This window comes from Mesoplodon mirus (genome assembly GCF_964341445.2).
Source record: "Mesoplodon mirus genome assembly, chromosome: 2".
Taxonomy (NCBI): Eukaryota; Metazoa; Chordata; class Mammalia; order Artiodactyla; family Ziphiidae; genus Mesoplodon; species Mesoplodon mirus.
This window is the reverse complement of record NC_138977.1, coordinates 144,272,641-144,297,137: the sequence shown is the minus strand read 5'-3', so window position 1 is coordinate 144,297,137 and position 24,497 is coordinate 144,272,641.

The window sequence follows — 24,497 nt, the reverse complement described above, 5'->3', positions numbered from 1 at the left end:
TCAATGAAAATTGTAAGTTTGAAAGTTAGTTTAATAGTTTATGCCAAAATGTAACAGCAACAGGAACTTGAATCCTCTAAGTTAAAAGAATAATTTTGTCAAGATAAAATTTTTAGACCAGAATATGAAATTGCTTTTTAGATTGTAATGTAATGCTCTCCGAATCAGACCAAAGAAATAGAAATAAACTTTTCAAGAATGTCAGATCTGCTTCAAATTATTTTTTAGAACAAGATAGATATAAACAAACCAACAAAATACCACAGTCTTTAGATATGGTTACACTGGTTTTCTCTAGAATATAAATATCAAGAAAGAAGAAACCATTTCCTACATATGTTCCAATAGTAAGACCAAATGCTCAATAAATATTCCTTAGATAAGAAACCAGCACAAGTGCCAAGTGTTAAAAATAAGAATCTAAGATTAAAAAATGTATTTCAGTTAATCACCTTGAAAATCATTTTAGAGGACAGTCTGTTTTGTTGTGGGTTTCTTTATGAGAGGTATGCATAATTAGACATAAATGACAAAAATAAAACATTCTAGGCTAGAAAAATTTCAATTAAGGCAGAAATTTTCCCTATTAAAGAGCTGCCTATCAAATTTTTAGACTATTTAAAAATCATACTAATAAAAAATCCATAAGACAAGTCATTAAAATGTATCATAATCCATGTTCTTCTGTCAATCGAATATTAACATTTATTTATATAGCATTTATGAAAATACATTAAAATGTATACACCAATTAAAATCATTTGGGATCAATAGCTCTTTAGGGTATACAAAGAAAATTTATGAAGATAGACTTTAGTTGACATAATTTTCAATTCAAAAGGATTCATAAAATTCAAAGATGTAACATTGCAAACAAAGACTGTGACGTTGCAGTCTGGACCAACTGGGGGATTTTCTCCTGACTGTTGTTGAGCCTGGGAGTGGACTTGCTCATGGATAGCACAGCTGTCTGCAAGCCCTACGGTTTTGTCTCAAAACTTGTAGCGACAGGTGCTTCTTGTCACTCTCTGGTGTACATTACAGGCCTGCCTTGTTTATCATTCCAAGAGGAGCTCTTGACGGGAGTGACCCTGACAGTACAGAATATAATCAAATGCCCTTTGAACCAAGGAATTGGAATTTATTGCTGTTAACACATTTTACAGTTTATAGGGTCATCAGCCCTTTAGCTCCTGAGATCTTTTTCAAGCGTGGCTTTGAATCTACAAATACAACTGATTTATATCACAGAATTGACATGAAATGTGATACTTAGTGTTTCCTTTAATAAATTCCTTACCTCATATGTGAACTATAATAATAATTTTAAAAGAGTGAATAAGATACTTTTTTCCTTCCCTTATCTATCTCAGCAAGGAGTAATAGCATTCTTCTTCAACAGTGAATTTTCTGTATTGGAGAGAAAGATGTTTCAACATTAATATAGTCAATTTTTAAATAACCACATTACAATTTCAAATGCATTCTGTAAGCTCCAATCAATACATCTTAAGGTTATCTCTGAAAAATAATATTGTAAATAAATTAAATAAATAGAAATATTATCTTGAAATACTATAGAAATCTCACCTGTCCACTATTTTTATCAACTACAATCAATAACATTTTTTTGGAATATGAAAAAAATTTAAATTTAAAAAAATTGCTATTTGCTAAGGGTGTGTGTATTTTAACTTAAGATCTGGTATTTAAATTAATAGTTGATTAGAAGATAAGTGTTTTTAAGCAAAAAGAATTGAAAGTATTGTTAAATTCTAATAAGAAAAAAAGAATGAAAGTAAGTCATTGATTCAATAACTTTACATGAAGTTGAAAACAATTGGTATTAAATTAAATGAGATATTTCCTAATCATAACCAAGGACTCATTTACTCAGACACATGTTAGTTTACCTTAAATGCAATTAAAAGCAAAACCATTTTAGTTCAAGTACAATGAGAATTAGTTCATTAAAATGGCTGTTTAACCTTAGAAAGCCATTTAAAGAATTTTGTGAACTTATACCATTGAATGACTGTCTCATTTTGTAATATATGATGAACCTCAAAGATGTGCAATATGATGATATATATGTCCTTGACAAGTTTCTTGGTTATATACAACAGAAATCAACTCTGACTAACTGGAATTAAATAGATTTATTGGAAAAATTTCAGTTAACTAACAAATTTGGAGACATGTTGGCAAATAAGGTTAAGGGACCAGGAAGGATCAAAGGGAGGCTTGGTCACCAAGAACACAAGCACAGTCAAATGCTGCCCCTGGTGCAGCTGCCACTGTATCCTCCCCACAGAGCCCCTCTACTCTCAACCTCATTACCTCTGCTTCTCTAGAATACTAGCATAGAAGTGTCTGCCATAGCAATATCTAGTTCTGCTTCCTGGCATTACTTGGCTCAGGCTCAAAGTCCCAGAGAGAAGGTACCTCATATGGGTTTGAGGAGACCAACTTCATATTGCCAGGCAAAGCTCTAATGGGTTATGTGTTGAACCACATCCTCTCCCCACCTCCCCAAATTCATACGTTGCTTAGTACCTCAGAATGTGACCTTATTTGGAAATAGGGTCATTGCAGATGTAATCAGTTAAAATGAGATCATACTGGAGTAAAATGGACCCCTAATCCAATATGAGTGGTGTCCTTATAAAAAGAAGAAATTTGGAGATAGAGAGGCACACAGGGAGAATGCCAGGTGAACATCAAGACAGAGATCGGGGTGATGCAATCTACAAACCAAGGAATGCCAGAGAGTCCCAGCAAACCACTATAGTAAGAGGAGAAGCATGTAACGGATTCCTCCTCATGGCCCTCGGAAGGAACCTCTCTGCTAATACCTTGGTCTCAGATTTCTAGCCTCCAGAGCTGTAAGGTGATTTTTTTCTGTTGTTTAAACCACCCAGTTTGTGGTACTCTGTAAGCCCCATCACAGGCAAACTAATACAGTCCATCTCTTACCAAGACTCCAGCAGTAGCATATTCTCCAAACCCAAGCAAAGGGTTTACACACAGCAGTTTTTTTCTTAAGTAAAGAAAATAGGAAAAAACAAAGTCTATATTTATCTGATACGTTTCTTTAATATAAATAATAAGCCTGATAATTAAAATCGATAAGTAGATTTTACTTAACTGAATTTTTAATTAGGACACGTACACTGATGTTATTTAATTATTACTCTAGAATTAAAAATTGCTACATGCTAGCAATTTTCCTTTTATTTTTTTGGAAGAACTTGGTCATATTTGAGATTTAACCCCAAGTTATTTATTATGAAAAACATAAACTAATACAAATTGTGATCCTTGATAAATAGCTTAAAAGAATACATTAAATTCGCTGTGTTTTCTACCTTATTTCTCAGCCTTTTCTCAAACAAAAGCAACCTAGCTTCCAGCTGAAAACTCCCCTACTAAAATTGCTCTGTTGAAATTCAACAATATAGCCTTCCTAGTTGCTGAATTTGTGTTCGCCATTTACAGTCCTAATTCTCCTCGGGTTCTGCTGAATTTAATTGGGTTGAGCAAGTCTTCTCCTCAGCCACTGAATGATTTTAACTTTTCTTCTGCCCTTTGAGTGCTTTTGTAGTCACTATACTTTCCTCTGTTCTATGGTCTTTGATGCATATTTTCTGCTTAGGTGATTTTTGTCTCCTTTCACAGCTTAAACTTTTTCTGTCCTCCAGATCTCTAACTCTGCCAACTTCTCCAAATTCCAGATCCTTATGGATACTTCCTTTCTGTCCACTTTGGCATTGGCATTCAACATGTTTCAAGGTCAATTAATCATGATGCTTAATCTTTTTTCTTCTTTTTTTTCCCTCCTCCCATGTCCTCTGGTATAGGTACCTCCAGCCTCTTTGTCACCTAGGACCTACCTAAACATGAGTCCTGGGATTTCTTCATCTCTTTCACTTTATAAGTTCAGACAGTAGCTACAACAGTAATTATTATTATCTCATCCTTCATTATTCCAGTAATAGTTGCCCTTTTTTGAGGAAAACAGCCCATATACCAGGGGTTCCCAACCTCTGGGCCATGGACTGGTCCTGGTCCGCGGCCTGTTAGGAAGCGGGCCGCACAGCAGGAGGTGAGCGGTGGGCGAGTGAGCGAAGCTTCATCTGCTTCTCCCCATCACTCCCCACTGCTTGTGTTACTGCCTGAACCATCACTCTCATTACCGCCTAAGCCATACCCCCGCCAACCCCTCACCCACCCCCCACCCCCAAGTCCATGGAAAAAATTATCTTCCACGAAACCGGTACCTGGTGCCAGAAAGGTTGGAGACCGCTGCCATGTACCATTCATCTGTCACTCTACAGTTTTAGTGAGTAGATCAAGCTGACTTTCTGACCAGAGTGACACCTTGAGGAGTGACAGCTTCACACAGTGGGGCAGTTGGAATCCTTCCCCACACGTGTTCAAAAGGTAACTACAGGAAGAAGGCTTCTTTCCTTTCTAATTATGAAACTGAAAATACAAGGCCAGAATATTCTGCCAACATGTTCCACTGCCCTATATCGCCCACCTGTCCATCCATCTACTGTAAGAGAAAATAAAGCTGTTTTGTTAAGTGAGGAAGACATGAGAGGTGGAGCATGATTAACAAAGCTAGTGTCCTTGGTTCTAGACACACTTGAGGCCAGGTTGCAGTCCTTCCCCATCCAAAGTTTAGTTAGCTGAGATAGTCTTTGCCCACTTTTTTACTTACCCAGAATGCCACATTTGATGGATTTTCCCATTCATAATTTAATTATGTCACTCCCTGCCTAAAGGCATTTCATTATCCTTCATTACCTATGGAATAAAGAACTTAAAGACACCCCAAGCCCCATACAATCTTGATGTAAAATTTCCCTTTTCATCTACTTCAAGTTTTTCTCTTAATGAATTTTATTCACATGTAATTTTATCTATATTATGTGACTTTATTTAACTTGCTGTCGATTTTACTTAACCTGTTGTATAGCAAGAAAATTATATGGTGTATAGTGCCCTTTTATATTTTTCTAAGATTCACAGAAGTCGAATAAGACCAATGTGAATATTCAAGTTTTGTGTGGGTTCTGAGTCATATTGAATTGTGCCCCTTCAGCAGTCATCTAGGGGTTTGTCTGAGAAACTGAAGCTAAACCTGTGTTTTCTGCTTAAAGAAAAGTGGAAGCAGAGCCAGCTGATATCCAGGAACCTGCCTTCAATTTGGTTCCACTAGTGATGTCCTAAAGAACAAAAGCTACCCGGAAGCATTGTCCGTCCACCCAGAATTTCCTGGCTTTGCAGCATAGATGTAGGCCTGGTTGCACAATCGAATGCATGTTACTATGCACACCTGTTCCAAAGTTGACTCTGTGGAAAATACTTGCCCTTCCCCAGCTCACTCTTTTTAGGCTGTCTTCAAATTTATAATAATCAGCTCTCCCCCACCCCAGAGAAGAAAGTTTGCCCATTGAAAATTTTAGGTTTTACCTTAAATATTTTCATTGTAAATTTCATTGCTTTCATACCTTAAATACACTTCAGTGAAACAACTTTATCTGCTGGCAGTGAATTGAAACAAATCTTTCATTTTAACACTTTTTGCCTTTTGTGGAACACTTAAATATTCTTGGGAAGAATTGCCAAGTGCACTTACAAAGTTTTACCACCTCTTGTCTGAAGAAAATGTCTTACCTGTTAAAAAGAACTGTGTCAATTTTCAGCAGCCTTCTGAAGGTGGGTTAATTTTTAAGATCAGTCTGTTGAAAAACAAAAGGAGTTTTGTGGGGGCCTGATCAACAGAAAAAAATATTAAGAGTTCACAAGTCAGGCTGAAGATCTCTGAGTCCTCTAGGCTTTTCTTCCATGCGATTGCAATTGTATTTTAATAATGAAACTGATGGGGTGTTTATAGCATAAGAGCAGGAATCAGGAGTCACAGGATCTACCTTGGCTTGGAATCATTTATATAACCTCAGGCAAGTCACTTGCCAGTGAAATCCTCAATTCAATTATCATCAAAATTGTGATTTGAGAATCATCAGAGCGAATTCTGAGGTGTCATGTAGTTTGATACTGTTTGTCTTTCTTATGCCTTTGCATCTCATGTTCCAGAAATTTAGCCTTAGGCTCACAAAAGCACAGGTACTGCCAGGAGTCAATGCTTTGGAAAAAGGTTTCGTAGTTTCAGAAGTTAGCTCTGGCAGTCTTTTATGTGGAATGCTCAAACCCTGTCTGTTAGCAAGACTGTGTGGTATTTGAAATGATTTGTTGGGTAATTTAAAATCACCCCTAGACATAGAAAAGTTCTGGCCAAAGGTCAACTCTCTAGTGGTGCAACAAGGTCAATAGGTCAAAAGATCTCTGTTATTAATATTATTATCTACGTAGTTTAACATTTTTAATGTGGCAAAATATTTACAGGGCCATTTTCTCTGTTCTGTTAAGAATTGTCTAGAAGGAAATTAATTTACACTCCTCATCTAGACTCTTTTTAAAGGCAATGGCACCTCCAATTTTCTCTTCTTCAGCACCCTGATCATACATAGCACGAAACCTTCAAAAGCTGCTTAGGTCTATTTGCTCCATGTAACTCAAGCTGTTTACAGCTCAGAATCTTTTCATCAGGACTGAATAGGGATCTGGATTTCTATTACTCGCATTTCCTTCTTGTTGAAACCAAGTCACCTGTTTTGGATTCCTCAGCCGGACACTTTCATGGCTTTCTGTTCCTCAGTATTCTTTGATGGCTCCACTTCTACTGCCCGATCTTGGAGTCCTTGACTTTCTTCTCCCTTTATTATCATGGCTTTCATGACCATATGTATTCTGATGACACACACATTTGGAACTCCAGCCCAGAACCGCTTCTCTTAGACTGATTTTGAAACCTAAATGCCTTATGTACATACACTTCTCAGACTTGATGGAGACAGAACTCTCATGTTCTACCCACTTCCTCCAACACGGCTGCTCTCCTTGTGTGCTCTGCCTCAGGAAATAACCTCACCATCCGTCTTGTTGCTCCGGCTAGTCTCCCTTTCCTGTATGCTCCTCAGCAACAATCCCTGTCTGTTACCTCTGAGAGCATCTCAAATCCATTGTCTCTTCTGCCTCTCCCTGCCAGTCACCTCCATCCAACCCTTCATCGCAGTGAGAGCTGTGCCCGCCTTTCTCTGGTCTCTGGCTTCTAATCCCGTTGTCACCACACCGATGCCAGAGTGATCTCTTTAAAATGAATAAATTACTCCTTTGTTCAAAAGATTTCCCTTTTTCGTCTTCACACCTAAAATAAAACTCTTTCTTCTTACCATAGCCTATATGGTACTGCATAACTGGCCTCTACATACCTCTCTCTAAACCCATCTGGTGCTACCCTGCCTTTGTTCGTTATGCTCCAGACATGCTGGCCCTCTGGCCACTGAGAGAACATTATTCCAAGCCTTAGTCCTTTCTGTGTCCAAGATATGGAAAACACCCCGTCACTCCCACTGTTGTTGTGACTAGTTTATTCAGTTATCAGCTTTTCAAAGTCAACTTCTCAGAGACGCCCTCTATGAATAGATTCTTCCAACTTCATACCAATCATAGCACTTTTTGAATAAACGCCTTTGAGTTTTTGTGTTTTGTTTTGTTGGTCAGTGCCACGCGGCCTGTGGGATCTTAGTTCCCTGACCAGGGATCGAACCTGGCGCCCTCGGCAGTGAAAACGCAGAGTCCTAACCACTGGACCGCCAGGGAAGTCCCTCATAGCACTTTTAATCTTATGAAAGTCTTTCTACAACCTACAATTACTGTCTTCATTTATTTGTTTGCCAGCACATTGTCTGTCTCCACCATTAGAACACAAACTATGTGAGAACAACACCTATGCCTTCTTCAAACATTTTATCTTCAACTCTAGCATTATGTGAATATAGTAGGTACTTAATAAATACTGATTATTTTTTTAAATTAATGAGTGAATGAACACCAACCCTGATTCCTGATTTCTATTCTGGTACTCCTCAGTAAAAGTATTTTATATAGTCTGTGTCTTCTATTTTAGCAATAATCAGTATAACATAGCCTTCTAACCAATATTTGTTTTAAATGTGCAGCTTATATGTGTGGTTTTACAATTATGCTCTCAAATTTGATGAGCGTGTGTAGTTTCACTGGTCACAAACTTTTCCTATCAAGAATATGTTCCTATCAATAACACATTAGACCCCCTTAGCAATGAACTATACTTTGTTTTCTATATTTTCTCTCACAGAAAATGAGGCTGTGGGATAGCCTTATTCTTGTCAGCTGCCTGATTCAACTGAGGTTGTGGAGGAGCTTTCATTTGAGTACAATTTGGAGATCAGAGTAAATGATTTGTAAAGCACATCTTCAATTTCAAAATTTAGCACCATGGTTTCCCATCATCAGCCTTAAGGCCTCTAATTGCTCCCCTAACACAGAGAAGGTAATTATTGATAAAACATTGAACTTTTCTCCTCATTTATTTACAGGCATGTAGCCTTGTAATAGTTAATATCCTCATGCTTGCATGTGAGCAGTAGATTATGATTGTTTATTCAGACCACAAGTTCTGAGGGCCTAATATGTGCAGAGGTTGTGTGAGGCGGTGGGTATATAAACACTACATAGTCCTTGCCTTCAAGGATGTTGCATTTCAGGAAAGTACAATCATGATTCAATGGGATAAATATCACAATATAGGTATAGATGAGTTACTATGAAGAGCAGAGGTAAAGCAGGGTTGGGTTGAATTCCTGTTGCATTCCAGGCATTGTGCAATCATTTTACATGCAAAAATCTCATTGAATTTTTACAGCCATTCGGGCTGATAGAAATTGAGCTCATGGAAATCTTGGAACTTGACCAATATCACATAGCTAGAAAGTGGTAGAGTGAGAATTCCAAGCTGGGTCTGTCAAGCTTCAGACCCCGTACTCTTTCCACTATTGCATGTTGCCTAATTCTTCATAGGACATGAGATGGTGGGAACTAAGAAGCATCAGGAATAGGCTGAGAGACGATATGACATTTAGAATAAGGAAATATGCATGAGACGCACAGGTCATTTAATTGGGATTGTCTTTTTGGAGGGAGAGAAAACTACCAGCAGGTAGAAAGCATCAGGAACAAAGTGAACACATTCAAGAAATGGCAGGCATTTCAGAGCAGCTAAAGTTTAAGGAGAAAAAATTTCAAACTTAGATATGACCATTATTAGCCTGAGGACACAGCCATGAGTCACAGTGGCATCAGTAATATTCACTTGATGGGCACTACTGGATTAATTCCATAGACACAGCATTTTGCTCCCATTACAAAAGTATTTTGATTAAAGTTCCACACTTCATCCACCTATAATGATACCATTAATCAAAGGAAATGCAGTCTTCTAAATTATCTTCTACAATTACATATCACACAGTGCTCCGACTGCATGGTACAGAACCATCTTTTGCAATTCACTAATGCCAAGAGAGGTCACTGATGTTTTCTAACATTGTAGGTCTACCTCCGAGCCACTATGGAAACACAGGTGAACTCTCTGTGGCAAAATCTAGTCAAAGTATCTTTTCCTTTTTTTCTTCAGTTTTCCCTATTTAAAAGAGGATGCATCTACTTAAAAATGAATGCTATGATACCTCATGAGTAAAATAACGGGCAATGATGTAACATATTTTTTTCTTCATTTATTCTGATATATATCTTCTAAAAGACAGGATTTAAGTAAGTAATTATTTTTTTTATCATTTTGTACCTTTATAGTATCAGTGAACACACCTGTCATTTTCCCCTCTAGCTAAATGACATCATCTAATCTTTGAACACATATGTGAGCTTACACTGAAAAGTGAACTCAAAGAAATATTGGAGTATTAAACATATATTGTACTTCTCATGATTATAAAAATCATATCCACTTCTAGAGACCACTTGGTTTTATTTTTCTTACCATTTGATATTATCTCACATCTGTGGAAATATGAGTGAAAGATCAACTCACTTGGCAAAAGAAAATTATGGAAACCCTTATGGAATGAAGTGTTCGACATGAAAACTGAACACCTGGTCTTAGGGGTAATTCCAAGTAGAATAGGGGGTCCCCAGGAGGATGTGAGCTGAAGTAACCATTTTAAAGACACTGCACACATTTCTCTTTGTGAAACTTGCTTGGCACTTCATAGTGAAAATATCATCTGTATTTCTTCATAAGAATGTTTGAAATTCTATTTTTTAAATAAATACTGTATCCTTACCTTTAGCGTCTCTTTAAGCTCTAGAGTATAGTCATGCTTCCTTGTGAATCACTGAGGGAAAAGAGTATCCGTATAACCCCTTCACGTTCTTAATGCAGATACATACAAAACTAGGAGGGGAAAATAGCCTTCCATGTGCAGCCGCACTCTCTGTCATTCCAACATGCTTAAAATTTGCAGGGAAGTGTACCTAAATACTAGATGAACAAGGTCTGGACACAAGATTTTTTTCTGGTTTTCTGGGAAGGTGGAATGTGTCCTACAGATTTCACCAGTATATTCCCCTGACCTACAGTCTATACTTGTCTTCATGATCAGAGCTTTTCTAAGACTTAAATGTGTTCTATAGATTTTGATCAGTAAGAAAGAAGTTATATTTACTCTAAGCTTCTATAAGACATGAATTCTAGAACTACATGAACATTTCCTTCTGTGCTTATTACCTTTGTCAGTAGCACCAATTTCTGGCAAAGAAAAAAAAATATATATGACAAACAATTATAAGGGAACTTGCAGGAAACAACTTCTATGTTAGAATGTCCACCATGTTTATATGATTTTTGAATTATTTCTTTTTACACCAACATCCCAGAAGATGTTTGCAAGTAGAATCACATTTGAATTGGCTTGAATGTAATTAAATTGTGTTGTATCCAAACCTCAGTAAAGGCAAAGCCATTGCTACACAAAAGTAGTTGGCCAGGAAGGGAAAGATGGACGGTTGCATCTGAAAATATTCTCAGTACTTGTGCTGAATTAACAGAATGCTCCAGTACTATGTGAAATGATGGCTGTTAAGAGTATGAGGAAAAGCTTTGGAAGAAGCCCTAAGAAACTGTCACACTGTGGGACACAGGGAGAAGAAAGGCAAAAAGTAACACACCTTTTTCCCACCAACCAACACTAATGCCTTTCCTCCCATCTTGTTCCTCTGCTGTTAGAATGTGGCTACTTAATTTTTTAAATAAAATTTAGGCAGATACTCAATTTACACTGGGGTAGCAATCAAGGTGTCCTGCTTAAAAACATGTTTTGCAATGACAAATACTGCCCGGGTTTATCCCTTTTTAACTTACTATGCCTGAAAGCAATAATCTTAAAAGCAGCAGCATTCTAATCTGCATATGTGCATGGGTTTTGCAGCCATGCTCTTATGGAATAGAAGTTAAACCCGTTCATTTGCTCACCAAAGTTGACTGAAAATACCTTTCAAAGAAGAATCTTGGAGTAGTCTTCAAGCATTCACTTAGCCTTTTTACGCATTTCCAAAAATCTACACAAATATCTGAGAAGGCTTATGGGTGTGTTTTTAGCTGACAATAAGAAAATAGTCCCACTCCAGGCACTTGCTACTGAATACAACTTAGTACAAAGTGCTACTCAATGTTTGTCAAAAGCACTGGAATAGAATAAATACTCAGAAGAATTCTTTCAAGGACTCACTTCCAGGCACTGTAAATGCTAAGCCTGGTTAAACCAGCTGGGCTGAATGATGAGCTGCGTGGTGCTGCTGCAGGATCGCGTTTTCTGAATGGCTCCCTAAAGTGGGCCTGAAGACACATGTTGTGGCACGTATTGCTTCAGTTCTTAGAGTTTTGCCTCAGCACAGCTCGTGGTCAGGAACAAGGCGTCTGGAGCTGGACTCCTTGGCTGTGTCCTGGGTCAGCCCCTCAGTCATTCAGTGACCTTAAGCAGGTCTCTTAATTTCTGTGCCTCTTTGCTAATCTGGACCTTTCCAGACTATATATGAACCTCAGGCTAAGAATACCTAATTTACTCCACAATTCAAATGGAGGAAATTGCCCTTTTAGTTTTAAGTGAGTTGATCTGATTTAGACCAGTTTAAACAAAACGGTAATTCATGGGCTTATCTCAGAGGATCCAGGGGAATATTGTATAATCCAGCCTCAGGAAGAAAAGGAACCAGGCCTTCTTCAGGCTTAGAATCAGGAGGCCACGCCTCCCGAGCATGGCTGTCAACAGCATGCTGAGCACAGTGATCCTCAGTGCCCGCTATTCTGTTCAAAATGCCAACTGCCAAGCAGCAGAGAACTCACTGAGCACTCATTACATGAGAGGTATTGTGCTAAGGACTTGAGATGCATCTGTGTAACTGATAGATATAGATCCGCATCTATAGTTTAATTCTACACAGTGTATGGAACAATGTCTAATCCAAAATACATTTGTGGAAGGAAAGGAGGGAGGGAGGAAGGAAGGGAGGGAGGAAGGAAGGAAGGGAGGGAGGGAGGAAGGGAGGGAGGAAGGAAGGGAGGGAGGGAGGAAGGAAGGAAGGGAGGGAGGAAGGAAGGAAGGAGGAAGGGAGGAAGGAAGGGAGGGAGGGAGGAAGGAAGGAGGAAGGGAGGGAGGGAGGGAGGGAGGAAGGAGGCATTTACACAGAGCATGTTGTGGCTTAGGATGGATTTATGGTATTCCATGCAGGCACTTAGGAGAAACCCTTAGCAAAAATCAGTTTTCTCTGCCCCTCTTCACAGCCAAACTTTTAAAAATATTGTGTTTATCTCTTGTTCCTTCTTCAACCAACTTGTATCCAGTTTCCATCCCATTAATTCATAAGAAAGGGCACTTGTCAAGACAACTGATGACCCCCACATTACCAAATTTACCAGGTAATTTTCTGTCTGCATCTTACACAAATTCTCAGTTGTATATGACATAGCAGAACACTCATTCCCTATTGAAAAATCCTCTTGTCTGTGACATCATGGTCTCTTGATTTTCTCCTGCCTCTGAGAACACTTTACCTCAGATTTCTTTGCTAGTTCTTTCTCTTCTTCCCAACCTCTGAATGTGAGTTTTCCTCAAGGTTTACTCTTTGGCACTCTTCACTTATCCCCTCTTCCTCTCTTCCCCCTCTCTCTTCTCTGTCTCTCTTCATAGATATATATTCCTTTCATAGCTGATCTCATCTAATCCTGTGGTTTTAAATACCACTTTTATTCTAATAAATCCTAAATTTATTTAGATTAATAATTAAAGAATTTGTAATATATAAATTTATAATAATCTAATTAATCCTTAATTTATTAATTTAGAGTATTCTCCCTCGAACATTTCTAATTGCTGGCATCTTCCCATGCTACTAAACTTTCAAATCTCAGCTTCTATTGCAACATCCTCATTGGCTGTTAACAGGCCACACTGATCACAGTCACTGAATACAGTTAACCTCTGGACAACATGGGTTTGAACCACGGGGTCCACTCATACTCAGATGTTTTTCAGTAGTAGATACTGCAGTACTATCCGATCCACGATTGCTTGAATCCGTGCATTCAGAACCGTGAATACGGAGGAACCACATATGTGGAGTGCTGACTGCAAGTTACATGTGGATTTCGGACTGCGCAGAGTGGGCTCCCCCAAACCCTCCACGTTGTTCAAGGGTCAACTGGATTCCCTTTATTTGGTTTACTTACTCTGTTTCCCCAACTCCACCACTAGTCTCTAAGCTTTCCAAAGCAGCACCATGTCTATTTTCATCACGCTATCCCAAGCCCCTGTCACATGGCTGACACTTAAGTAGATCTTCGGGGAATATTTGATTAAGAAATGATTGATAGCTAACCAAGACACAGGAGTGTCCCACCAAGACACCTGGAGAAAGGAGGAAAACTAAGAATATCTAGGTGGTATGGAGGTGACATGGTAGAGAGAAGACTGTTCCATTATAGGCAGAAGATGCAGCATGTGCAAACATTTGTAGATGGGGTGTTCAGAGGGATGAGGGTAAGTGGGTGGCATGGTGGCTGGCAGTCTGTCATCTTAACTAGACTGTACAAGAGGTTAGTGTTTTAGCTTTATGTTTGGTTTAAAACCTTTTAAAGCACATGCGTCTGATTGTTTTATTACTTCTTATAATTACATGTTTGCGTAACTTTAATTTCCAGTTGACCCTTAATCAGCAGTGTCTTAGTGAACTTCAGTCTTTAGGTTTTTCACCTGTAAACTACACCATGACCTGTAAACAACCCCTTGAGAGCCTGCTGCTTTAAGGAATCTTGCGATCACATTGTAGAAGGAGAAAATCTTTATGAATGTGAATTTTTTGTCCTTCAGATTATTATTTGAGATACGATGTTCAGATATTCATTTAGTTTGACAGTTTGTTTGATGAAATGGAAAGCTGCTCAGTGGAAAAAGGGTACACATCTATCGAAAAAATTTTTTCACCCTCTATCCCTGTGGTGGTTTCTGGTCCTGCTGTTAGAGACCCTGGGTGCAGGGAGGTAGGAGAAACACAGGAGGATGGGGGAGAGAAGTAGAAATGAGATGCTGGGTGCTGGAAATCACATTAAGGACAAAGTCTTTGTATTTTTGTAACAACAGTTAGAAGCTATTAAATAATTTAAAGATATTCAAAATACATTTTAAAAATAATTATTGGCTACTGTATTAGTTTGCTGGGGTTGCTATAACAAAATACCATGGACCAAGTGGCTTAAACAACAGAAATTTATGTTCTCACATTTCTGGAGGCTAGAAGTGAAAACCAAGGTGTTGGCTGAGTTGGTACCTTCTGAGGGTTGTGAGGGAAGGATCTGTTCCAGGTCTCTCTCTTTGCCTTGTAGATGGCCATCTACTCCCTGTGTCTCTTCATATCGTCTTCCCTCTGTGATGGTTCTGTGTCCAGTTCCCTCTTTATAAAGACACTGGTCATATTGGATTGGGGCCCACCCTAATGACCTCATTTTAACTTACTTCTGTAAAGACCCTATCTCCAAATAAGTTCACACTCTGAGGCACTGGAGATTAAGAGTTCACATATGAATTTGAGGGGACAAAATTTAGCCCATAGCAGTTACCATGTAGAGAATGGATTAGGGTGGAGATTTGGGTTGGAGTCAAGAACAGTTACAAAGGCAGTGAGTAAAACAGGTGACAAATGCTGTGAGTGGATCTTGGTTCTCAGACATATTTGTATAAAAATATAAGTGGATTTGAGAGTTGTTTAAGAATGCAAATTTGCAAATAGTGTTCATTGTTTGTATGGATGGGTCAGGGAGAGGGTAGAGTCAAGAATGTTTCTATAAGCTTCCAGCATAAATCACTGTGAATACTGGTTCTAGTCACAATTTAAGGAATACAAGAATAGTTTGAAGATGATGATTTCTCTTTTGGATGTGATGATTTTAGGTGTCTGGAGAATGTCCAAGCAAAGATAACCAGGAAAATTGGGTCTGAATCTGAGCTGGAAACCACAGCGTTACACACTCAGCTTGTTTATTTCCTCTGTTTCTTCCCTAAAATAAGCATGTAGGCCATAACTGGTTTGTTGAGTGTTTTAGCTGTATCTCACAAGTTGTGGTATTCAGCAAATCCATACAGAACATCTGCTATGTGCCAGACACTGTCTGGGCCATTAGTGCATAAACCAGAAAAGATTCCTCCCTTTATTCCAGTGGAGGGAGACACATAATAAAAAATAAATATATGATAAATATGTCAAATATATAATATGTTAGCAGGTGGTAAATGCAATTTTAAAAGATAATTAACTCAGGTTCATGGAATCAGGAATACCACAGGGCCCGGGGATGAGGGGAAACATGCAATATTATTTTTTTGTTTGTTTAGATTTTTTTTGATGTGGACAGTTTTTACAGTCTTTATTGAATCTGTTACAGTATTGCCTCTGCTTCATGTTTTGGTTTTTTTGGCTGGGAGGCATGTGGCATCCTAGCTCCCTGACCAGGGATCGAACCCACACCCCCCACACTGGAAGGTGAAGTCTTAACGACTGGACCGCCAGGGAAGTCCCAAACATGCGATATTAAATAGGTTTGTAATGGAGGGGAAGACTGTGAGAGCCTTATAGACCATTGTAAAGCTTTTCTTTTAAATGAAGTAGGAAGGCACTGCAGGGTTTTGACAAGTGGTGACAGGATCCAACTTGCCATATAAAGGATCATGTTGGCTACAGTGTTAAAAATAGACCAGAGTGGGACAAGGGTAGACCAGTTAGAAGGTAATGTGATAGAAGATGGTGGCTTACACTAGGGCAGTTGCAGTGTAGATGATGAGAACTAGGACTATCTGGGATGTATTTTTTAAAAGTAGAGTCCTCAGGATTTCTTCACACACTGGATGTAGGTGAGAGAAAGAGGAGACAAGAATGATTCTAAATCTTTTGGCCTAAGAACCTGAAGACAGGGAAACCTATGAGTGGAGTGGGTCTGGTGGGGAAGTTAGGTGTTTGCTTTTAGCCAGCCTCTGTATGAGATGTCTGTTTATCATTCGAGTGATTATGCTGAGTGGGCAGTTGATTGAACAAGTATATGGTATTCTGAATAGAGACCTGTTCCGGTGATTTAAAATTGGGATTTGTGAAATTCATTTGTATTGTGGTCAAGGAATGTGATCTTTCTTTTACTGAATATTTGAGATCAATTGACATACTTGTTTTATGGTCTAATATGTGATCATTTTGTAAATTCATGTTTGCGAAGAATGCATAGTCTCTACTGGCTGTTCCCCTTGATTTCTTTACCAACTTTTAATCTACGTGACTTATCAATAAATTACATGTGTGTGTTATTGTATGTGTATATCTGTGTGTGGGTATGTAGGCTAACATAAATTTAGAATATCTAATCCTGTATAAGCCAGACTAATTGCTAGAAAAATAAATGTACTAGTTTTCTTTTGATCAGTATTTTGTTCATCTCTTTTCACCGTCTTATTTCCAGTTCTCAGTTTTAGGTTACTTTGAGCATCTCTCTTATAAGCAGGATATATTAGATTTTTTTCTGTTTGGATTCTATCCATTTATAATCTCTGAATTTTATTGTATGAGTTTAATTGCTTTATAATAGTTTTGTTTTGTATTGACTTCTTGTTGAATTATAACAAACATTCAGAAAACTGCACACATCATACATATGCACTCAATGAATTTTCACAAATTGAACACCCCTGTGAAACCAACATCAAGAACCAAAACACTAGGGCTTCCCTGGTGGTGCGTGGTTAAGAATCCTCCTGCCAATGCAGGGGACACAGGTTCAAGCCCTGGTCTGGGAAGATCCCACATGCCATGGAGCAACTAACTGTGCACCACAACTACTGAGCCTGCGCTCTAGAGCCCGTGAGCCACAACTACTGAAGCCCGTGTGCCACAGCTACTGAAGCCCGCATACCTAGAGCCTGTGCTCTGCAACAAGAGAAGCCACCACAGTGAGAAGCTTGCACACTGCAATGAAGAGTAGCCCCTGCTCGGCACAACTAGAGAAAGCCTGTGTGCAGCAACAAAGACCCAGCACAGCCAAAAAATAAAATAAAAAAATAAGTAAAAAAGAAACAAAACACTGTCATACCCCAAAAGTTTTCTTATGGCCCCTTCCAGTGCCTCTTCTCCACCTAGCATATACAGTATCCTGACTTCTAACATCGTAGATTAGCTTAGCCTGTACTTTAAAAATTTATATAATTAGTGTCATACAGTATATATTCTTTTTTGTCTGAATAGTTATAAGGATGGGTATGTGGATAGAGCTGTGATAAAACAAAGTATAGCAAAATATTAGTGGTATACTCTCAGTGGTGAGTATTTTGCTGTTTACTGTAAAATTCTTTTAATTTTGCTGTATTTTTTTAAATTATCATAATATGTTAGAAAAATGCGTTGTTATATTCTGACTTTCTAGTAAAAGAGAGGTTAAAACTAAGAATTTAGCAATTTATATAGGGACTTGCTAGCTCTAGTTTTTTCAGCAGGCATCAGCAGCTTGCAGTGCCATTGGCAAATATTTCTCTGTAACTGAGAAGAATGGCTTACTGGGATATTCACAGCTTGCCAAATTATTCTTAACTATCATCCTACATTCTTTATTCTAATTCTATATTAATTGAATCATCTTCTAATTTTTGTATAATTTCTCAAAGAAAAGGAAGCAAATCTAGTAATTTAGATCCATGTTTGATAATTATCTTTCTCATTGTAAATTAACATATTATTTTTCAATAGAAAACAGATTTGTCTGAATTTGGTTTCCTGAACAGCTCAAGACAAATTAGCCATTAAGATCAGGCTTCATGGCACTCAGGGAGAAGCTCTGTGCCTAAGACAATTTCTTCAATGCCTAATAGCAAACTACAAAGTTCCAATTATGTAATCTGATGGTCTCTTTATATTTATTAATATCATGTACAATAAAGGATGCTTGAAGGTCTCCATTTCTGTAAAATTGCTTCAAAACTAATTGGGATTAAAAAATATATATTTAGGGACTTACCTGGCAGTCCAGTGGTTGAGACTTCACCTTCCAATGCGGGGGGTGCAAGTTCGATCCCTGGTCGGGGAGCTAAGATCTCACATGCCTGGCGGCCAAAAAAACAAAACATAAAACAGAAGCAATATTGTAACAAATTCAATAAAGACTTTAAAAATGGTCCACATCAAAAAAAAAAAACTTAAAAAAAATGTACCTGTTTATATTTAATTTCTCTTTTAGACAGAAAGTGTAATTCCCATATCAGCAATATTGTGCTATTACAGGCATTTTGGATACAGAAATAGCTTTGTTATAAAATGGCTATTATGGGATTATTCATTAAAGTGGTATTCTATTATCTCTCATCCCCTCCAGTACTGTAATAAGTTACTTTTCTTAAAAAATAACGTTACCATTATAAAAATTTTCCCAATTTAACTTTGTACCTCAATTGGGGGAAAAAAGAAGCGCAATTTTGCACATTCAGGGATATTGGATGTATGTTTCTTCACACTTAGTAATTCCTTATCAACTAAAATATATTTTGCAAAACTATGGAGACATGTTTTAGGGTACACTAAGCCTTCCCCCAAAAGAAAACTTGGAAGTAAATTGCTAATTTAAAATTTTTCCCTAAAATTCTAGAGGGAGCTTTGAGATTATGCAGAGACGATAAACATCCTTATGACTTTCTTTATTGTAACTATTAAGATGCTCAACTGCAGCTAAACTGAATTAAATTGCCTTTCAGTAGTCTTTTAATGGGAAAGCCACAGGGTGGCCATACAATTGCTTTGAAAAATTATAGTTTTTTCCTTTTAGCAGAATTTAAGGACATAATGTATACCATATTCTCTTCCGAGCACTAAAAATGAAAAGGCACCTGCATAACGGGCAAAGAGTATAATTTTAGTCTAAAAAACACTAAATTCCTATCATTAAGAACCATGTTTGTACTTTCTTAGTTCTTTCAGTTCTGTATTCATGTAAAAGAACATACAAATTAAATATACAAATAAATAAGAGTTATAGAAACATTGTAGGAAGTGAATCTGCAAGAGATGAACAGGTGAAATCTCTAAAGTGGGTGACTGGGATATCACAGTAGAGAAAAGGAGCTCTGATCTCAAAATCAGAACACTATTGTGCTTCTTCAGTTTTGATAACGTACCAGCGCTTGGACAAATGTTTTAGTATCTCTGAGCCTCAGAACTAATCATAAGACAAAATGGGGAGAGTTCGTTATGAGGATTCAATGGGCTAATATAAACAGAAACTCTGTACACATTGAATGATGTTGTGCAAATGGTGATTCCTTTTTATATTTGAGGACATTTTCTCTCCCTCAGCATGCCTAAGGATGTTTATCCTACACGTGAAAGAGAGATTCTGACTGTGACAGTGTCCCGTCCTGGGTTGTGGTGTGTGATGATGTGCAGCCTCATACACTACATAGCAAAGAGACTAGTGACTTAGGAAGTGTGATTTGAGCAATGTTGTGAGGCCCCTCCTGCCCCAGAAATAGCTCAGAAAAAATAGCCTTCCATTGCCTGGAACTGTTACAATTCATATTCATATTTTATATTTATATTATTATAATATTTAATTGGGTTATGATATATTCTTCTTCCTCTTCTCTTCTTTTCCTTAACAATTCAGTCCTAGCACCATTAGGTGAGGCAGAGCATGTAAGTATTAGTTTTCTATCGCTGCCATAACAAATTACCACAAACACACTGGTTACAAACAACACGAATTTATCATCTTACAGTTATGGAACTCAGAAGTCCAAGATGGGTCCCACTGGGCTAAAATCAAGGTATCAGCAGGACTGCATTCCTTTCCAAAAGCTCTAATGGAAAATCCATTTCTTTATCATTTCCAGCTCCTAGCGACTGCCTGCACTCCTTGTGAATGATCCTCTTCCATCTTCAACCCAGCCATGTTGGGCTGAATGATTCTTATGCTGCCATCTCTTAAGTTCTCTCTCTTCTGCCTTCCTCTAGTTATGATGACCTTTTTGATTAGATTGAGCCCACTTGGATAATCCAGGATAATCTTCCCATATCAAGGTCACCTGTTTAACAACCTTAATTCCCCTTTGCTGTGTTCCCTAACATATTAACACATTAGGATGTGGACATATTTGGGGAGCCATTATTCTTCCTACCACCATAGGTCACTGTGCCAGCAGTGCATGGGTGTTGCAGTAGCTCAGAATAGGGTTTTGTAGCCTCAGTAGGGTCAACATGGTAGTCCCACAGACAAGGGGAATACAGAGTGTTAGAACCCAAGCAGGGTGAAGGGTCCACTCCCATAGTAGGGCTGTCATGCAGGGTGTCAGGTCCCAAGTAGGGTGAAGAGGGCATTTAGGTGTGGGTGCAGGCTGGCACACAGTGTTAGAACTAAGCAGTGTAAGGAGGCATCCACACCTGAGGGCAGCCTGCCATGGGATATAGGAGCCTATATGGGGGAAGAAGTCTTTCCACACATGGGAGGTGTTCCAGCATCAGGTCACAGAACCCAAGCAAGGTGTCCATACCTACAGGAAGTTGAAGATTGGCATGGAGATTCAGAGCCTGAGCTGGTTAAAGAGGGCATCTCCACAAGAGGTGGCCCAGTGCAGGATGTCAGAGCCATAGAGGGAAGCCTTCTCCAGGAGGGGTGGCCTGGACTGGAGTGTCAGGACTATGCAGGTGAGAAGGGCTCGTGGGAGGGCATTTGACATGAAGACTAGAGTGTTCAAGGTACCCGTATATGTGGGCAGAGCAGACTGGGTGTCAGAACCGAAGCAGAATAAAGAGTAAGGACACATAGAAAGGGGGTGCTGAGCTTTATGAGGAGATTCTTTCTGCCAGGGCAGGGGCACACATGGGAGACAGAGCCTGAGCTACTCAAGAAGAGAATACATACATAAGGCAATCCAATACAGGGTGTCAAACCGCAACAAAGGTGAGGAGAGTGTCCTGTGGACCAACATGGAGTGAAGGAGCCCAAGAGGGGTGAAAAGGGCATTCATGCAGAGGAGCATCCTGGCATGGGGAGACAGCAGGGTGAGAAGGGTGTCCCCATGGGAAAGTTGGGGGTAACAGATTTGAGGGATTGGTGACAAATAAGGGAATTGGTTAATGCGAGCCACGTTTCTCACTGTCTGAAAAGTCAGATATAGAAAAGGAGAAAACTAGCACAAACCGTGTAGTATTAAATGTGGTATAATCACATAGCTTTCAATAGGTAAATAAATAGCAACATCAATGTAGAGGTAACTATGTGTATGTGTGAGCATGCATACATACCTTTCCACCACTGACAGGGCTGGGTACAGCGACACCCCAATAATAATGAACACATCTAGTTCTTAAATCCCACTCTCCAGTAAAAAGAACTCAAGCTTTTAGGGAAAAAATGGCTAATTTCAGGGCTGGAGCAGCAAGCCTCAGTAAGATAAGTCTAGATCTTGTTTCCAGAAAGGAAATGTTCAAAGAATGATGGGGACATGTCCAGAAGAAACTGGAGCCAGCATGAATGGGCTCCACCTGGCCAAATCAGGAAAATTTAAGCATCAAAGTAAATGATAACAGAGTATAATTCATTGGATAAAATAGGAAATCTCAAGTCCTTACAAATATAAAAAAAATAAATGAATAAATTGAAAGTTTTTTTAATGTAAAGGGATATTTACATAGTTCAAAGTACCTCTCTCCACAAAACACACTTTGCAAAGCAGTGAAGAGTAACTTACAGTAGAGAAACGTGGTGACACAACACAGCCTTTCTCAATCAGGATACCACATTTGAGTCAAAGAACACACATTTGGGTGATTATTTTCTCAATTCCTCCAAGAATGGTACATTCTAAATGTGTAAGAAATAAATGAATTCACTACATACAAGGAATGTCTTAGAGCAGGGCTTGGTAAAATACAGCCTGCAGGACAAATCCAGCCAGCTCTCTTTTTTTGGTATTTATCGTGAGCCAAGAATGACTTCTTACATTTTTAAATGGTCAAAAAAAAGTTAAAAGAAAAAAAAAGACGATTTTGTGATATGTGAATATTATATGAAATTCAAATCTCATCATCCATTAATAGAATTTTACTGAAAGGTAACCAGTTATTTGTTTACACGTTATCTATGGCTCTTTCATGTTACAATGGCCTAAATTATTACTATCTGGCCATTTACAGAAAAAATTTGCCAAGCCCAGCCTTAGAATATTAGGGGTTAATTCTCTCAGAGAACCTTTGTTTGAAAAAAAACTGGACCAAGGAGAACATTATCAGTAATGAAACAAAGTGAAATTATATGTCACCGATTAGGATGCATGAGTTAATGGATGTTCAATTATGTCAAATATTTTTCTTCACCTAAAGTGATAAATTTTTTTAGTTTGCTAATTATATAGACTGATTTTAAAATGAAACAACCTTTCTTTCCTGAGAAAAACCCACTAGAGTATGGTGTGTTATCTTGTTTTACTATTGCTATATTTTCTAATATTTGATTAAGGATTATTATATGTCCATTTAATGAGGAATATTAGTCTTTAATTTTCTTGTACTGTTTTATCTGCTTTTAGTGTGTGGCTAATTTGAGACTCAGAATATTTGGCTATGTCTCCTCCTCTTCTGTCTTTTGGAAGTTTATATAGAATTGGTATCTTTTCCTTCAGTATTTGGTAGAATTTACTAATGAGTTTGTCTGAGTCTGAAACCATCTGAACTCTGGGGCATATTCCACTTCTTTTTTTTTTTTCTTTAATTAATTTATTTTATTTTGGGCTGTATTGAGTCTTCGTGGCCGTGCACAGGCTTTTTCTTTGTTGTGGTGTGCGGGCTTCTCATTGTGGTGGCTTCTCTTGTTGCGGAGCACAGGATCTAGGCACACAGGCTTCAGTAGTTGTGGCACACAGGCTCAGTAGTTGTGGCTCACAGGCTCTAGAGTGCAGGCTTTGTAGTTGTGGCACACGGGCTTAGCTGCTTAGCGGCATGTGGGATCTTCCTGGACCAGGGCTCGAACCCATGTCCCCTACATTGGCAGGCAGATTCTTAACCACTGCACCACCAGGGAAGTCCCAATCATATGATTTTTATTCTTCAATTTGTTGATATGGTGTATCACACTGATTGATTTGTGGATGTTAAAAAATCCTTGAATCCCTGAGATAAGTCCCATTTGATTATGGTGTACGATCCTTTTAATGTATTGTTGGATTCAGTTTGTTAGTATTTTGTTGAGGATTTTTGCGTCTATGTTCATCAGATATTGGCCTGTAATTTTCTTTTTTGTGTGCTATCTTTGTCTGTTTTGGGTATTAGGGTGATGGTGGCCTCATAGAATGAGTTTGGGAGTGTTCCTTCCTCTACAATTTTTTGGGATAGTTTCAGAAGGATAGGTGTTAACTCTTCTCTAAATATTTGGTAGAATTCCCCTGTGAAGCTATCGGGTCATAGACTTTTGTTTGTTGGGAGTTTTAAATCACAGTTTCAACATTTCAGTACTTGTTTTTGGTCTGTTCATATTTTCCATTTCCTCCTGGTTCAGTCTTGGGAGATTGTACCTTTCTAGGAATTTGTCCATTTCTCCTAGATTGTCCATTTTAGTGGCATATAGTTGCTTGTAGTAGTCTCTTATGATCCGTTTGCATTTCTGTGGTGTCCGTTGTAACTTTTCCTTTTTCATTTCTAATTCTATTGATCTGAGCCCTCTCCCTCTTTTTCTTGATGAGTCTCACTAAAGTTTTATCAATTTTGTTTATCTTTTCGAAGAAGCAGCTTTTAGTTTCATTGATCTTTTCTATTGCTTTCTTCATCTCTATTTCACTTATTTCTGCTCTGATCTTTACGATTTCTTTCCTTCTACTAACTTTGGGTGTGGTTTGTTATTCCTTCTCTAGTTGCTTTAGGTGTAAGTTTAAGTTGTTTATTTAAAAATTTTCTTGTTTCCCGAGGTAAAAGTTTGCTATAAACTTCCCTCTTAGAACAGCTTTTGCTGCATCCCATAGGTTTTG